The sequence below is a fragment of the Schistocerca gregaria genome, chromosome 3, assembly GCF_023897955.1.
Source record: "Schistocerca gregaria isolate iqSchGreg1 chromosome 3, iqSchGreg1.2, whole genome shotgun sequence".
Lineage (NCBI taxonomy): Eukaryota > Metazoa > Arthropoda > Insecta > Orthoptera > Acrididae > Schistocerca > Schistocerca gregaria.
This window is the reverse complement of record NC_064922.1, coordinates 216,561,102-216,580,473: the sequence shown is the minus strand read 5'-3', so window position 1 is coordinate 216,580,473 and position 19,372 is coordinate 216,561,102.

Here is a 19,372-nt window from a genome sequence, read left to right as displayed (position 1 = left end):
TCACAGGATCATCGAAATATTCATTCAGGAAATTAAAGACGTCGGCCGTGCGATGTGGCCTGGCACCATCTTGCTTAAACCACGAGGGGTGTTCGCAGTGTCGTCTAAGGCAGTTTGTACCGCCACAAATTGACGAAGAATGTCCAGATAGCATAAAGCAGTAATCGTTTCGGATCTGAAAAATGGGCCAATGATTCCTTTGGAAGAAATGGCGGCCCAGACCAGTACTTTTTGAGGATGCAAGGACGATGGGACTGCAACATGGGGCTTTTCGGTTCCCCATATGCGCCAGTTCTGTTTATTGACGAAGCTGTCCAAGTAAAAATAAGCTTCGTCAGTAAACCAAATGCTGCCCACATGCATATCGCCGTCATCAATCCTGAGCACTATATCGTTAGCGAATGTCTCTCGTGCAGCAATGGTAGCGGCGCTGAGGGGTTGCCGCGTGAGAATTTTGTATGGATAGAGGTGTAAACTCTGGCACATGAGACGATACGTGGACTTTGGCGTCATTGGGACCGCAGGTGCAACACGGCGAACGGAAACTCGAGGCCGCTGTTGGATTACCTGCTGCACTAGCTGCGCATTGCCCTCTGTGGTTGCCATACGCGGTCGCCCAACCTTTCCCGCACGTTCATCCGTAACGTTCCCAGTCCGTTGTAATTTTTCGAACAGATCCTTTATAGTATCGCTTTTCGGTCCTTTGGTTAGATTAAACCTCCGTTGAAATTTCGTCCTGTTGCAACAACACTGTGTTCTAGGCGGTGGAATTCCAACACCAGAAAAATCTTCTGTTCAAAGGAATAAACTATGTTGTCCACAGCAAACTTGTACGTTGTGAACAGCACACGCTTAGAGCAGAAAGACTACGTACAGAATGGCGCACCCACAGACTGCGTTGTCTTCTATAACTTTCACATCACTTGCAGCGCCATCTGTTGTTGAAAATTGTAACTACTGTAATTTCGAAAGTTTGTCCGCCTGAAAATGTACTGTTGTCCCAAGCATATTGCAACAAACGGTGTATTTCTATCGCTGCTCGTTTAGTTTTTATTGCCGTTTCAAATATACCGGTCATTTGTGAAACAACCTGTAACTACTATAACGCCTACTGCACTCCTTTGACTTAAGCCATCGTGAGCTCAACTTGATTTCCAAACTGAAGGAAATACTGCACGCCATTCGCTTCAGAACTGCAACAAATTCATCGGCCAATAAAACGCACCACTCGAAGAGATTCTTGTTCCTGAATACGATGGCTCCAAAACCAGAAATATTACAGTATTTCGATCTTTGTCTTCCTTTACTGTTTTTGCCCTCGACAGCACCTTCCCCTACCATGGAAGACCAACTAATAGGATTGAGGAATTGTAAACTTTTTGGCTCTGTTCGCGTCTTCGCCATTTATCCTCACTCTCACGGCGACAGACCTCATCGCAGAGGTGGGGAACGTTCAGTTTTGCTTGGTACTCAACTACGTCTTGTCTATTAGAGAGGCAAGGCCCCGGCGCTGATATAACCTTGGCCGTCCGGAAAAAACGTCGGCTTATCTTAGCGACACCTGCCGCCGCTCCAAGTGCCTAATATCTAAGCGGGAATTAGCGGACAGGAAAGGAATATGTGGAAACCATTGAGAAGAAGAAGGGACAGGATGACGGGACATCTGTTAAGACTTCAAGGAATGACTTCCATTTACAATGAAATGAACACCCTTAGCTGCTTACAGGCGTTGACATACGTCAACGAGGACACATGACAATGTGTGCCCCGACCGGGACTCGAAACCGGGATGTCCTGCTTACATGGCAGGCGCTCTATCCCTGTGAGCCACCGAGGACACAGGTCATGGCGCGACTGTAGGGATTTATCTCTGGCACGCCTCCCGCGAAACCCTCATTCTCACCGTGTTGTCCCGCACTACATTCGTGGTGCCCCCGCCCATTATACTCATTACTCGCGGCGCGTTGCCGATTCCCGTAAGAGTTCGGGCACTGTTTGTGCATTTGCACAGAAGACGGTCAAGTGACCGGTGAGCCTTAACTATATATACTAAGATGGTATCTGTTCTTTCGGACACGTCCGAAGTTGGATTAAAGGATAGCGCTGTAGTCTTCTTTACGCGACGGTGACGGAGATGTGTTATATTATTGTTCTTTCCTGCTGTACATTCACACTGAATTACGATGTCGGGCGGATTACCGGTTCTGCTTTGCCAATTATCTGATTCCGTTGTTAGTGGTCCCTCCAGTTAACTAGAAGGGGGGGGGGATGGAGGGTAGGGTTGTTTAGGGTGCGAGAAGAGACAGAGAGCGGTGATTCACAATTGTAGATAGATTTCAAAATGTCTACACAAGCGGCAGTACTTATCATATGACAAGATGGTCTAGACGATCTCCATCCTCAGCTGTTCTCTTTATTGGTATTTTCTTCGTAATTAAAACCAACACAAATAAACATATAAATAAATGAAACATGAAAAAGAACTACCACTGGTATCTTCCCCTTCGGACCCTGTTCTATAGCGGTTATTGGGGACACACTGTGACCAGGACCCTGGTAGCAACCTCTGCCCTCTCTGTCGCCATGCTCAAGCACCCTCCCCCCGAAAACAGAAACAAAAAGGGGTCACGTAATTGATTGCTAATCAAAACGTGCTCGGCCATGGTTTCGAACACCGTCGCTATTTCAACTCTGAATAAATATCATCAGCAGTGGTGGTGGGCGAACACTTCCCGTATAAGAAGCCACATTCATTCTGCCAAAGGCCATGTCGAAGAGGGCCCCTAAATGGCGGACGAATCAGCAGTGGTCAACGGCATGAGGATGCAGAAAGTGGTGGAAATCACTAGAGGACCCATAACGTGTATCCACAGGACATGTGGCCTGTAAATGGGAAAAGTGTCATCATGATCTACGTCTTGTAAGAAGATTCCGGACTAGTTTCTCATTCGGATTTTCGGGAGGGGACTCCCAAAGGCGATTTGACCATGAAAAAAAAAAAGAATAAGCAACGAAAGGATAACGTTCTACGAACCAGGGCGTGGAATGTCAAAAGTTTTAATATCGTAAGGAAGCTACATAATCGTAAAAGGAAAATGCTAAGGCACAATCTAGAAATAATGGGCGTCAGTGAAATGAAATTGAAAGAAGACAAGGATTTCTGGTCAGGCGAATATTCAGTAATATCAGCACAGCAGAAACTGGCATTACATGAAGTGTATTAGTTGTAAATAACAAGGTTGGACAGAGAGTGAGTTATTGTGAACAGTTCACTGATGGGGTTGGTGTCATCAGAATCGACAGCAAACCAACACCGACAACAATTGTTTTGGTGTTCATGTCGACATCCCAAACAGAAGGTGAAGAGATAGAGAAAGAACGTGAGGGTATTGAACAACTAATTCAGTATGTAGAGAGAGATGAAAATATGATACTCATGCGGGATTGCAATGCGGTTAGGAGTACAAGACGAGATAGGAGAGAACATGGGCTTGGTAAGTAGGAGCGAAAGGGAAGAATGACTAATCGAGTTCTGCAGTAAATTTCATTTGGTAACAGCGAATACTCTGTTCAAGAGTCACAAGGGGATGAAGTATACTAGGAAAAGGTCAATAGAAACAGAAAGATTTCAGTTAGATTACATCATGGTCAGACAGATTTTCAGTAATCCGATGTTGCACTGTAAGGTGTACCCAGGATCAGATATAGACTAAGATCACAATTCGGTAATAATGAAGAATGGGCTAAAGTATAAGAGACTAGGCAAGAAGCATCAAAGAAGTTTACGACGACCAGCTGCAAGCCCGAAATCTATTTGAACAATTGATTCGCCGGGAAAATTTCAAATTTTACAATGGGCCCAGTATTAATGTCAGGATTTAGAAGAGCTTTAGAAGACTTAAGATCAAATAAGGCCGAAAGGATGGTTAACATTCCATAATAATTTCTAAATCCATTCGTACAAGGCTCAACAAAACTATTACGCACGGTGGTTTGTATATACCATCAGACATCCGGTGTAACAGTATCCACACATTTATCAAGATTGCTAGAGCAGGTAAGTGCAAGAATTACGACACAATCAACTTGACAGCACATCCAAGCTGCAAGCATAACTGAAGAGAAATGAACACACCTTCACAGAATATTTCGAACATAAAAAGCGTTAAGTAATGTAAAATTGTACAATTTGTTAATAATACTGAGAAAATAGGAGTAAGCTACAGGCAAAACAGGTAACATATTTTTTTACAAGAACCAACAGGGAACAGTAAGAGTGGAAGACGAAGAAAGAACAGCATGGATTGAGAAGTGTTTAAAACAGGTATGTGACCTTTCGCCCCTGCTGTTCAGTCTAGAAGTCGAAGATCCATGACGGAAATAAAAGGAACGTTCAAGAGCGAACCGTGGATGTACTTTCAATATCTTTTGCTAAAGAATTTACTTCGTTTACTAGCGATTCATCAAGAACATTAACAGATTTAATGATACCATGTGAGCGCGGAAGTAGTTGCCAGTGGGTAGCTGATGAAAACAAAATTCTTTCAACAAATGGAAATTTTATTCCTAAAAACCCTTTTTTAAATAAAAACTGATTTAAAAATTATAATCAGAAACCACCCTCTAAATATCAAGTTACATTGCATTCAGAGGCAGAAAAAAAATTATTATTATTTTTATTTTATTTTTTTGCCTTCGCCAGTATGAGCTTTTGGGATGAGAACTTTGCAGCTCCCTTTTAACACGGCCGTAGCCACAACCGCTCACAACAACCTCTGAAGACTACACTGGTGAAAATCTGCAACACATCACATTACTTTAAACGAAAAATTTTAACACACACACAAACTTTACACAAACTGCGCACCCCGTAGGAGGGATGGAAATGGTACAAAACACTCAGATAAAAAAATTACTTGCCACCAAAAGTGCAACTTATCTTAAAAAAAAACTCTTACGGTGGAAAGGTGGCAACTATATATACTAAAATGACCATTTGAATAAAAACCCATAAAATGCAGTCTTACGTAAAATGTACAATCATGCTCTACATTACACATATACAGCCTCTCAAGATGATAGGCAAGATAAAAATATATTTCAGGAACTCGGCCTTTACACCTTAAGGAATAAATTCGTTGACACCGAATCCGACAAACATAACAGAGGCAGCTATTAACGCGCGGCAGACCGACCAACAGACAGACAGACACTAACTGCGTAACAAATGCGGGCGGGAGGCAGACGAGCAAGCTGGGGGACGAGAGACTGACCGAGAAAACAAGTAGAATTTAACAAGTAAATGAAACAACATATCATGAATCTCTTAACTTCTAATAACTGCGATTTCTGGCGAAGACATGGCGTAGCACCCCCAAAATGCTCTCCCGAACCGTCCGCTGCCAACCGCTTCAACGGACGCAGGAAATCGCGCCGATCTCCCGTCTCACGGCGTCGCATCCTGCTCCAGCCAGACCGATGTCGAGGGTTGACTCCTGTTGCTCTCGTGTCGGCCGCGAAGCCATTACCCCTCGCTATACGGTGCGGCCCACTGGACTCTCGTGGCGACCTCACATGCGCCGACGCTCAAGACCGACAAATCTGCGCGGCCGGCCCACCAATCGATCCAACCGCCAATGCCGATTGCCTGAGAAAACTCGAGCCGACTAGTGGCCTAAAACATACTAGCACTCCGGAGGACAGACAGACACCGAGTGGCCCACACTGACCCGGCTGACCAGCTAACCAGACTCGCCGCCTAGCGAGCTCATAGCGTGCCTTAAATGCACATGAACAGGCTACGTTTTCCCTTTCTCACCAGAGGGAGACACCGAATCTGCGAATACCACAGCGGCGCCATCACCAGAAACGGAGGGCGACTGCTTCACACTACGCTCTGCGGCACGCTCTACAAAACAGCAATTAAAATTCAAAATGTAGCGATATCAATGTTAAGATTCATTGAAGTCATTGCTATCCTTTATGAAAGTGAAGAAGGATTACGAGATCTGTAGAGTGGAATAAACAGTCCAACGAGTACAGCCTCTGAACTGAGAATAAACCGAAGAAAGACGAAAGTAATCAGAAGTGGCAGAAATGTGAAAAAATACGAACATAACGTCGTAATTGGTGATCACAAAATAAATAAAGTTAAGGAATTCTACAATTTAGGCAGCAAAGTAACTCATAATGTACAGAGATAATAAAAGGCAGACTAGCTCTGACATAAACAGCGTTCCTGCAAGTTTTACTACTATCAAATATAGGTCTTACTTTGACAAAGATATTTCCTAGAACGTACATTTGGAGCATAGATATGTATGTTAGTGAGACGATGACTGTTGGAAAATCGGAAGAATGCTGAAAATTAGGTGGACTGTTAAGGTAAGCAATGAAGAGGCACTCCGCGGTATTACCGAGAAAAGAAATATATGGAAAAACACTGACAAGAAGGAGGACAGGAGACGGGACATCTGTTCGAATATCAGTGAAGATGATACATTAAGCAAATAACTGAGTACGTAGTTAGCAACTGGTACTCTGAGATGAAAAGGTTGGCACACTCGAAGGATTCGTAGCTGGCTGCATCACACCTCTCAAAAGACTGATAACTAAAAGAAAAATGCAGTAATTTACATTTCCTTCTGCATTCCCATGTCGTTGGCAGAAAGAGGGTAACTTTTCATGCAGGAGTCTTCGTCCACGATTAATGATGATCTTTGTTCAGAATTTACGCAATGATTAGCTGTGATCCCATTGTGCATAATAAAACGGACGTGTTTTGCGTATCGTTGAATACCGTACAGGGACACATCTCCGTACGTCTGTGGCAAGCTGTGTGTAAGTCTGTGTGCGCGCGCGCCTGTGTGTGTGTGTGTGTGTGTGTGTGTGTGTGTGTGTGTGTGTTTGTGCGCCTGCATGCACACATGGGTTGCTGAATAGTGTAACAACTGCTAAAAGGACGCAGTCGTAATTATGCTTTATATCTGTGTTGGTATCTGCAACGCATTGTACGGGGGTTTACAAAATATAACGTACATGTACTATCATGCTTAAAAGAATCCACACGACCTGAATTGTGTTCCGCTTGATTTCCATACAGCCTACATAACGCAGCTATTTTGCAGATCCTCTAATCTCTTTGCGGTACAGTCGTTTGACTGACAGTCAGTGCGGATGTAAAATAACACCAAGATATTGTAAATACTAGGAAACATGTTACTATAGATGAAAGAGTGCTTAACCCTTGTAACCTCATCTTTCTTACAAAATGTGACATTTCAAAAGCATTACCACACTCACATGAATCGGTCACGTAAATCATTCAATAATCCTTTTTTTCAGTTTTCATTATTTTTATGAACAGGATATTTTGGGAAAATATGTAGACTCTTAAAACTGTATGATGATTCGAAGTACTTATGCTCTCTACAAGGTTCTCCCATACCTACTGAACATCGTTCCTGTGGAGAGTTCTTTTGCATACATCGGTTGTTGGAGTAATCAGTTTAAAAAATTCACCGTTAACAGTAGCAAGCGCTCTTGGAGATCTCAACACTAACAAATGACCACCAGTAATTTCACTGCAGTCACGAGTAACGAAAAAATTTGAACTTAATGTGACACGACGAAATTTTTCTGGGTATGGACTAATACCCAGCACCTATGGCCATTGGTAACTAAGCAAGTTTTGAGCACGGCAACGATCGTCATAGGTGACTAAACACAGCAGTATATTGCTCCCTCCTACGTATATCTCGTGAAGAGACCAGGAGGATAAAATCAGAGAGATTAGAGCCCACACAGAAGCATACCGACAATCCTTCTTTCCACGTACAATACGAGACTGGAATAGAAGGGAGAACCGATAGAGGTACTCAGGGTACCCTCCGCCACACACTGTCAGGTGGCTTGCGGAGTATGGATGTCGATGTAGATGTAGACCTGAAATGTAAAAGTTTTCACCAGTATCAGTTAGGAAATTTTAATTTGAAAATGAATGCATATATTTTATTGAACGGGAAATGCCATCAAGATCCTTTTGTTATAATGTTTTGTTGCGAGGATTCAAACCAAACACGTAATCATATTGTTAACTACCTAAAATCACATGTTACGTATCGAAATTTTTCACCAATAGCGAGATTTTTGAACCTGAAATGAGGATATAATTAATTTTACTTGAGCGGGAATCGAACCCAGCACCTACCTCCATTATTTTCTAATCATTAGTAGACGTTATGTGTCAATTGTCTACATGTTTGACTAGAAATAACGGCACTTCTCGTTAATGTTGACAAACCTAGAGAGAGAGATCAGAAACGAAAATTAGTTTTCATTAGTGACTCGGTGCGCAACCTGCTATGGCTTGAAATGAAATGTGAATAGAGACGAGCGTTTCGTGAAGACCTAGAGGAGCCGGCAGTCTTGTGGAAGACAACAAACTGATCCAACTATATCGTTCCGACAAGGTCAAATACTCCGAAGGATGAGGTCCGAATTCGAATCCCATTCCAGCAACAAAATTTTTTACGTCTCATGTGTAAATAAAATAAGAGCCCTGTGCCCATTTGTGACTGTTTGTTCATTAAACTGTGTAGTAAGAAAGCTTACAGGTGACAGAATTTCTCCGATTCGTATTTTCAGCTCCACTTATGGTCCGACCTAAATCGGATTTGCACCATTTGGTAGCGAAAGGACCTTGTTTTGAAATCGCAAGTGTGACAAGAAGCTTACTCTAACTGTTGCCGCACCATCTCAAACAATACGCGAAAATACCGAAAAATACGAGTATTACGAAGTGTGCGTCTAGCAAAAAATTTTACTTTTATGGTGCCGCACTGAGACAGAACCTTCACCTTTTCTTTATGTAGCTGTATTTCATCCACTGGAGTGGATGGTTTCCGTTTCCAAAGCCATCGATGATATTTAAGAAATTTGGGTCGAAAAAGTCGCAACACTACAGAAAAAGAGGGGGGAATCTGCTTAAGGTTTTTCCAAAAGGGAAATCTTTTCAAGAAACCGGAGGCACCATTGGCCGATTTACCAATACAGTGCAGACCATTGCATACAGTTTTAATCAGAACAAAATGTATAAAAACCAGTCACAATTCGGTCGTCCTGCAGCTTCGTCCTAGATGTAAAAAGGATAGGTACGTAGCGAAGTGAAGAAAACTCCAAAACTAGGCCCTCCAAAACTGCTGTTCACATCCATACAGAAGTATGTTTCATCACAGACAGTAAGAAATGTGCTTCATGGGGTATGGAGACTGAACAGCCCGTGAAAAACGTGACATCAGCAAAATTAACAGAAGAAAGCGAGTTGCATTTGCCAGAGATCCTAAGACCGAAGGGTTTGATTTCTGGAAGTAGGTTGTATTCACTGATGAGACTAGATTTCAGCTGTTTAAGTCAAATTGGTGATTATCATCGTGGAGAAAGAAAGAATACTGAACTTAAGGAATCATAATATCCTCAGTTAAACACTGACCAGATTCATAACATATTGGGCCTGCGTGAGTGCATATGCTATGGGGATTCGTGTTTTGTAGATGGATTTGTGGACTACAAGTTTTTCGTGAACATACTAAAGACACACATATCAAAATAGTGAATATTATCTTTATGGATATTATATTTTCACACGAGGTAATGATCGAACAATACAGCTCCAGATAGAAGACAGTGACACTGCCCACTGGATGCCACCACTGCAATTCCCAGACGCTAGTCCAATACAGAATTCGTGGAATGTACTCGACAAAAATACGAGTATTCATCGGATTCCATAAGGAACAATGTAAAGAACGCTCTGCTAAGGCAATAGTGAAAATTAAAATTAAAATTTCTAGTAAAATCCATGGCAAGGAGAATGCAAGAGATTATAAAGCGGAAAGAATGGCATAATAAGTACAAACCAGAACATTCTATCTTTAAAGTGTCGTTTGGAGCGTTGCAGCCGAATTATTATTTTTCAACCTAAATTTACTAGCTTCACTTCTTCTGAATGTCTATGTTTCCGCAAATATAAACCTGAGTTTCTTTATTCAATTCTACTTTTCAATGTCCATGTCCCTGCTCTATTTCATTTTACGATTTCCCACTACCTTCACACCGTTAAACGTAAAATCGTATAGTAGACGAACACTTTTTGGATATCGGGGCGGTGCACAGTGCGCCTAATGTCGGGAATTTCCGCCAGCCTCGCTTAAGCAAGATCATCCTCTCTCTCTCTCTCTCTCTCTCTCTCTGTCGCTCTCTCCCTCTCGCTCTCTAAACAGCGCTGAAAGCTAACGTCGACTGCGAAATCTTTCGAGCGGGAGCCTGCACGGACGGTCTGTCAATGTGATTTAAGCGATATGCAGTCATTCAATTGTTGACAGCAGAAGGTGTCATCCCAAAGGAGATTCATCAGAGAATTAAAGCAGTTTATGGTGTTTGTGTTGATGTGAGTACTGTGCGTCGTTAGGCGAGTAAGTTTAAAGATGTTGAGGCTGGAACATCTGACCTGCGTGACAAACGAAGAGTTGGACGTCCTGTGACAGCAACTACCGAGTTTCACAAGCAAAATGTTGCAGGTTGGTTGAGGAAGATGGTCGTATCAATCAGAGAGGAACTGCAAGTTACCGATAATTGAAGACGATCTGCAAGAACATCATTATGCTTCTGATGAAGGCGCTGAGAGAACTATGAGACTGTGGTTGCTTAAATAGACTGTCGACTTCTTCCGTGAGGGCTTCAGAAAACTTGTTCAATGTTCGCATGAATGCATCCAATGGGCCGGTGATTAAGTGGAAAAGTGTATATTGGTAATTAAATATCATATACTAAGGATATTTTCTGCATTTGATTTATTAAAACATTCCCAACCAAACCCAATTAACGAAGGTGGAGACATTACTTTTCACTGTACCCTCGTAGTTTGTAACAGAAGCTCCAACAAATGAACGCAAAGGTTTCACAATCACACAGTTTCTCTGTGCTCTGTCAAAACAAACGTCTTTCAAGTCGCGTTCCGATTTGGATGTCTTGAATATTGAAAAAGAAAAAAAATAGGTGTTTGTCCACTTCGTAGTTCTGTTCTTCATTGTACTTTTTGTTCCTTGACCGTCCAGTGTTCCTATTTTGCTTTCTTTTTTACTGATCAGTGAACCTTCATCATATTTTCATGCTTGATTTGTGTTTAGTTTATGATGGGCTGTCCACCGGGACATCTTACCACTAAATCTGAGAAAGGTTGCGATGGGGAATTTCCCTTGTCAAGTGCGCGGTGGCCTAGAAAACGCACCACGAACAGCATCCAGCCAGTCCGCTTGAAGTCGGGACTGCACTTCTGATGACCTTGAGGCTGGCCAGTGACCTCAGAGTTCCCTGGGCGTCACGTTGTGGCAGCAGCTCTGGTGGGGCGGATCGCGGCGTACAGCGATGCTTGCTGCACGTTTACTGAGCCCTGACACACATAGGTCGATTGTTGAGTATAGGCCGATAAGCACAAGAAACTAACTCGTAAATGTGTGTTGTATGAACGTTAAATCGTAAATTTTCCTCATCAACTACGAACAAATTTTACGGGTAAAATTTTAGGGTAGTAGGTGAAGTACAGATGCAGTCTTTGGTTGAGTTAACGACACTGGATAAGATCTGATTTTGTTTTCTCGAATTTGAAGATAATGAAATAATATAATTCGATATTAATTATTTACAATATCTGAAGATACTACTCCCACTCTGAATTTCTTATTCTCCGAACTGTGCAACTAATAGAAATCAAAAATACTGTCTCTGCTCATATATACATCATGAAATACTTCAGGTCAGAGTACTGTTTGAAAAGGCCATCCATCCATTGGAACCGGAGAGCCAGTACAGTCATAGCTTGTTCCTGGGTAAAAAATGTGGGCTCTATTTCGGCTTCGCTCGTCTACAGCTACTAATAGCCTAACGTGATAATTTATATACTGCTGTCTTCATTGAAGGCAACCGTGGCTTTTGCTAACTGTTTCGGCAACGTTAATACTGAAATCTAGCAGTGGCTCATAACCTGGTGGTAATTATCCCCTGAGGGGTAAAGTGAGTTTTTCTGAAGGGAAAAAAAAGGTTTTCATCCTCATTCAGTCATGAAACTAAATTATTTTCAAAAGATCATTACTATTACCACAATTTTGTAAGACTATAACATTTATTGTGTAAGTTATCAATAATTGCATTTCTCCATTTGTGGTATTTATGCGGTGGAAGCTACAGATCCCTCAGATAGTCCACACACTACACGCATATGTTATGCTTTGTCCCGTACATATAAGTAACATATGCTAAATATCTCAAGTAAATTCCTTTTCCACTTTGTAGGGCCCGGCGGGGTCAGGGATTTTCTCTGCCTCGTGATGACTGGGTGTTGTGTGTTGTCCTTAGGTTAGTTAGGTTTCAGTAGTTCCAAGTTCTAGGGGACTGATGACCATAGATGTTAAGTCCCATAGTGCTCAGAGCCAGGTTATAGGTAGTACCCGCAGTAGTCCAGAAATTGCTTCATTACTCACTTCCAAACAAATAAGTGAATAAATTGATAGCACGACTTACTAGGAATTACATAAAGGCTTTCACAGTGGTTCACACAATATTATTATTATATTATTCCTACTACTACTATTAGTGCCTGTAGTGAGACACAGCCCATTAACAATCTGAAGTCTTCCGATTTGTGCCAGTTCAAAAGGAAGGATTTCAGCACTCAACTTATTTACGTGTAGCAAGGACAGCGCACACATAAGTTTCTGCCTTCACTGTGAATAGTTAGCTGTCTTATCAGAGGAGTTTTGGGTAGCAATTGCGATGCACCACGAATTCCTTCGTCATTCACTGTAACCCCCGCCCCCTCCCCCTACCCACTACACATACAAACTAAAAATCTAAAAATAACTCATCTTCCAACATATTAAAGACAAAAGTTTTGGAAGAAAAGCCTGTCATTCTGCAGCCTAGTTAGTTGCTAAAGTTGTGATAACGTGGGGGAATGTGGGGGGTGGGGGGATATGGTAGGCAACAGACGACAGGCGGGGGGGGGGGGGGGGCGGGGGTGGATAGTAGCTAAAATCTGATTGCACTCAGTGATAATGGTCTAAGAATGGTTAGGAACCACTGAAATACAGAGACAGTGCGGTCAGCTGTTGTGGATACTTTCCCTCCAGACAGATTTGTTTACTTTTTTTGAAGGCAACTGTTCTACTGTTCTGTATGGTAGAGCCGACTCTTAACAGAAACTATGGTGTGGGAGGAGGCGTGGAAAATTGTGATGCGAAGTGTATTGCTCATATAAAAGAATTTGCTCGCTTTTTATTAAAAGTTTCTCAGTAAAGGGTAATAGTCTACACAGTTTGCTCTGATTTTTATGTGTAGTTCATACGTTAAACGTGTGCATCAAAATGAAAGGAAAATGGTCAGGTATCAAGAGAAACAACAAACCTTCTGAGAGTAAAAGTGATACAATGTTGCTCACGAAGTGGACTTCAAAAAGGAATTTGATGACGCCTGCTTTCTTCTAAATGTACGTTTCTCAGTCGTGAAAGCCCAACTTCCTACCGTCACCAATATTAAGTGTAGTCGTCAATGCATTACACAAATCTATGTGTCTACTCCGACAAATAGTGCAAAGGTCACAGCGGCGTCTATTTGTGTCAAAGTTGCTAAACGTTTCGGGAAGGAAAGAACACTGGACAAGCAGACAAATTGTCCTACCAACGAGCAAACGCCTTGAAGACGTATATGTTGCTTTGAACATATTTGCGATGTAGAAGAGTTGAACTAGATTCGACACAGATCACAGGCTGTGCTCTAGGGTCTATAGCAGTGGTCGTGAAATTTCATGTCCACTGCTCTCTGTTTCATATTGCTGCCATTCTCTGCGACCTCGCACTTGTGACACAAAGTGTTGTTGTGATGCTCGTGTGAGCGTATGATTAAACTTATTAATAACAGTAACTGTCCTATATTTAAGTGACCATGCAACACGAGACAAGTTGGCACATATTTAGTAAATGTTTTGAATGACATTTTTCTTTTCCCCTTTGCGTTGTGTTACAACAGCTTTAAATCAATTTCATATGGCTTGCTACAGATATGAAACGTAGCTGAAGACGGTTATCTCTTCACGTCTGGGACACCAGCGGTAACTTTATCTCTCTAATATTTCTATTGCGTGTAACTGACAGCGAACTTTGAAACATGTAATGATACTTTGCAGAAGGCAAGAAAAGAATTTTATGTGCATCTTTGGCGTTTCATGGGTTCTGTATGCAGAAGAAAGTCACCACTTTCTTGTGTCGTGTACGACGCGCGGGAAGCGAAGAGGATAATGCGTATTCATGAATCCATGTTCCTACCACGTCAAGATTTATGTCATAGCAGCTGCCTGTTACGTTTGTGTATGTCCGGGACTTGTCAGTACTGAAAGGGAAACAACAGAACATTCCTTCTCTCACAACCTCTAACCTCGTAGGGGCTGTTTTACTTACCCTTACACCCTTCGAAATGTGGTGCTACAGAAGAATGCTGAAGACTAGATGGGTAGATTACATAACTAATGAGGAAGTATTGAATATAATTGGGGAGAAGAGAAGTTTGTGGCACAACTTGACCAGAAGAAGGGATCGGTTGGTAGGACATGTTCTGAGGCATCAAGGGATCACTAATTTCGTATTGGAGGGAAGCGTGGAGGGTAAAAATCGTAGAGGGAGACCAAGAGATGACTACACTAAGCAGATTCAAAAGGATGTAGGTTGCAGTAGGTACATCTACATCTACATCCATACTCCGCAAGCCACCTGACGGTGTGTGGCGGAGGAGATGAAGAAGCTTGCACAGGATAGAGTAGCATGGAGAGGTGCATCAAACCAGTCTCAGGACTGAAGACCACAACAACAACAACACACCCTGACGTAAGCGGCCGACTTTACCAGATCACGGCGGAAACCGACATCAGAATTAAGTACTTGAAATTTTAGTGTCTCTGTCAGTTTTTTTTATATTTTGAGAGGTTCTTAATGCTAGTCAACTAGCGTTAACTTTCTTGAATTCTGATTTTCGTTGGTAGATGCATATTATAAAATGCTCCTGAGACCCGCGGGCCGTGTAAACGCAGTTTCACTACCATTGGCCTGGAGTGTGTCCCGTCCTTTTCGTGGATATGCACCAAATAGATTGGCCGTGGAGGGGGAGAGGAGGGGAGGGGGAAGCCAGCAGCAGACCGACTGCTAGCTCCGTGTGCCAGACCTATTCACGGGTGCGCTTATCTCGTCAAGCAATGTACGAACCGCAGGACAGAGGGTGAGAAAATAAACGCGCTAACATCGTTGCGTACCGGTCTCAAGACAATTTAGCTATGCTCCTTACCACACGTTCCACGATGTAATGTATGGAGTTGACCGAGTCAGAGAATTAAGTGACTAAGTTACGTTTATTTCCAGCTGATCACATAACGGAAAACAATTTTTAGTTTTATAACACGATAATCAGTGGCGCACTTTGTCAGCTATAAATCTTCTGTGGTTCATAAATTGATGGCCAAGAGAAATAATGTCGGCTTATATTGAAATATACCATAATCAGTTCAGGATAATTGTAAGATCTACGTTGGGTGACCAGACGTCCGGATTAATCCTGGCATGTCCTCCTTTTTAGCTCATTGTCCGGCGTGAGGGCAGATTTTTACATTGTCCGGTTTTTTTAGAAATTTGAGCGTGATACAATTAAATTTACAATTCGTCCCGTTCTATTGCTCTTTTATTAAATACTTTAACTATTGACATAGCCTTCAAGTTAACTCGCACGAAGGCGGTGTTAGTAGGTGGCACCAGGATCCTCGATGTCATCGTTGATCTACCTTTAAGTGAATGCAAATATCGATTCTTAAAATTTTCTTTTCTTATCTTCACTTTGAAGTTGCTTGGCTTCCTGTAGTGCAAGTGTGATTTGTGAGTGTAATTTTTAACTGAGTCAGTTAGTAAAATATTTGGCTATGCCTAAACGAAAGTGCACATTTTATGATGTCCTTTCCTGCAAATATCCGGCTTTAAGAAAGGCAAAAATGAATTTGAAATGAAATGTAAGATATGTAGAGCTGGAACGTACTTCTCAGTGGCCAATAAAGGTAAGAAATAACTCGATAGATTAACTGTCACGGTTTTATTTCACCGTTTTATAGTTACTGAATTTATTCGTATTCAGAAGTTGTGCAGTTTAAATTTCGTCAGCTGTTCCTTGAATTGTAGATGTTGGTAGCGGTGCGTCCAATGAAGGGAGGTGAATGGTCTTACGTTTTTCGCTTTGTAAACAATTCCGTGTTGTTGACATAACAAAGCAATTGACGCCACACTGTCACCACAATCAATGTTTTTAATTTTTTTATATTGTTCAGTTAACCACCACCTGGCCATCAGTAACAATTAACTACTAGTTTTACCGGTAATTCCCGGCAGTCACGTGACTTGCCCAAAGCTGACGGGAGGTATCCTCATCTGCAGTTAACCCGTTTTAAGTGTCCCCTCTTTTCTTCCTTTGCCCTCCTTTTTGAAGCTGTTTGTCCTCCTTTTTAAACAGTTGCATCTGGTCACCCTAGACCTACGTAACATACATGCGACAGTAATATATTGTATGCCATAGATCACAAACATGACATTAAGGAAATGTACTCGGCGTCTAGCCTGAGATTCGTTTTAGTGTGAAGTCCTCTCATATTGTAAGCAGCCTGTAGGTGTCGCGCAGTATTCGCGGCTTCGTCAAAGACAGACCACTACACATTTTGCGAGCAGCATCTGCACACAAAAAGTGAAATGGTTCTCGGCACACCATGATCTAAGCGCATGTTTACATTACTAAGTAAGTACCTCACTTCTTCTGTAACTAATAGTCCATCGGTAAGTGTAGGTTAATAATCAGCATTACGCTCACGGAAATATGACAATATTGCTAAAGCAGAGAACAAGAAGAAGGACAATAGGGTTTAAGTATTAAGGATGAAGAAAAGTAACTGCGCGAATCTACTATTTACTATGGATTTCATGTGAATTGCTTGACGGTATGCTGAAAGGGCCGTATATTCCCCTTTCATTATCATTTTATTTTCTTTCTAGCGCACGTTGCATCCTACAGAACCATTCTAGTGTTTTCGTTGCTAAATTTCGTACCAGAGAAGACTGAGCTGTGATTCAATCTAGCTGTAGCCTATTTATTTCTACGATTTGCAGGTAACATACGGCTCTTACTTTGGTTCTTTTCGGACTTGCAATTGCGTCTATAACGCCATTATAAGTCTTCCATGTTTTTATAAGTAAGCCAACTAACGACTATGATCCCGAAGAATTATTCCTTGTTCTCTTATTCAAAAATACTCTGGTATGCGTGAGTGAATGATTGTGGGTGTGTTTAATTTTGCTGTACGGTGGTTTAATCTGCTACAGATAATCAGCGGCAGTCTTACAGAAAAGCCAACCTTTGTAGTTTTCAGATAGGTAACGAGGTTTCTTCCCTTTGGGTGAAAGTTACTGGTGATAGGTTTGTGGCGGAAGCTCATCTCTGGGTTTTCCTGGCCACGGTGTGGGAGAAGTTCTAGTGTGAGACGGGCAGTCTGCTTCCAGATCTCCGACGGTCTGCAGCTGAGGTGTCTTCGAAGAAGGGTGAGTTGATTTAACCGCGTGTTGCTGTGTCTCATAGCGGGAGGGAAGCTTTTTGTAACCTAGTCTCACTGAACTTGCACCTTGAACAGCTTTCGGCCTCGCGTTTTGTCTTATATCGCAGCAAGGAATGCAAGGCTATTGCAGACATTCTGTTTGACTCCTACTTCAGACTTTGGTCGATAAGAAGACTGTAGTACAAAGGTGTTGCATGTGTTGAAGCGATCTCACACAGGAAGTGCGCCCTCAGTTAAGTGTGAATGTTGTGCGCCTGCGACTCCATGTGTTTACATTCTAATCTTTTCCGAATCATCATAATTTTAGCCTCTGTTAATTTCCTTTGTTTCATCACCATATGTCCGTTGGAAACCAACCATGTTCGTTACTGTTAGACTTTGTTGTTCCTCTGCCATTACCCTTTGTCTATTCAAATGTGACCTCTGTAAAATGTTAATTGTTCACGGCTGCATGGATTGATGTTTCTCTGCGTACCACGGGGCCACACGTGTTAACCGTGGCCACTTGCCTCTGTGCTAGAGTTTATTTATTGCTCTGATGTTGGAATATTAAATATATCCTGTCCGGATTATTCAGTTGTATTTGTGGTTTGTGATTTCATGTTAAGTGCGTAAGCGTGTATGTTTGGCCCTCATTGAGTCTGTTTCTCCAAAACGAGGTTCAACATGAAATGCAACCGTCAGGCTCAGATTTATTGAATCATTTCTCAACACAGCGGAACAAACCTGTTAGCTTCGTTGCATGCTGGTGTCCTTGCTGTGAGTGAATTAGGGTCTGAATGCGAATATTAAGCCTTTCCTGTCTCCCTCTAATTACCACTGAGATTCTAAATTAAGACATTCTGTTGTGAATCGTATAGCGATTCACAAGGAATCATTTCATAACACCATTTACGTGAACATCACTTACAATGTTAAGGGAAAACCATAGGAAAGAAGTAAAGAGTTCCTAACCTGTTATATCGACGCACGTTTAGAAGAGGGGTATTAGAAATGTTGTTTGACCATTACTCCTTATAATTACTTTAATTTGACGACATGAAGAAGAAAATTTTAAGTGCTCAGTTTCATTTCTCAGTCGTTTCCCCCACTGAAGCACCCGTTCATTTGGTATGACTCTCTACTGTGGGGAAACTAAGCTGTGTAACGTATCGCAGCCGTTAAGTCTTGCAGATTTTCCCGCAACGAAGCAGTGTGCCTTGCAGTCACTTCTCATGGGTCGTGGTGCAGCCGTTTGCCTTGGCACGGGCCGGCGCTTGCGTTAATGTATCCTCTTCTCCTCCCCTCACAGCAGCAGCGGAAGAAAGAAGTCTGGAGAGTCGGCCAGCCTCATTTGACACCGCTTGTGCAAAACAACGAGCCACCGCAGCGAGCACTGTAGAAACGCACCTGTGTCGCTTGTATTTCTTTACTACGGATTTTGAACTACTGTGCAACTGGAAGTTCCTGACATGCCATTGCCAGAGGTGAGGTATACCTGTTCGTGACTGTTGAAAATGGACGCTTCATGCGGAAATGGGGAACGTACCTTGCCCCTATCAAAACCAGAATATTTCCATCAAACCACTGTATCCAACAACTGGCATCCCCTTGGTTGTGTTGTTAACGGACGACTCTCTTCGCTCACAGATTAGACGGTGAAGAAAATCCGGCTCTCTATAAACTGGTTAATGATCAGCAAATTTCAGGCAC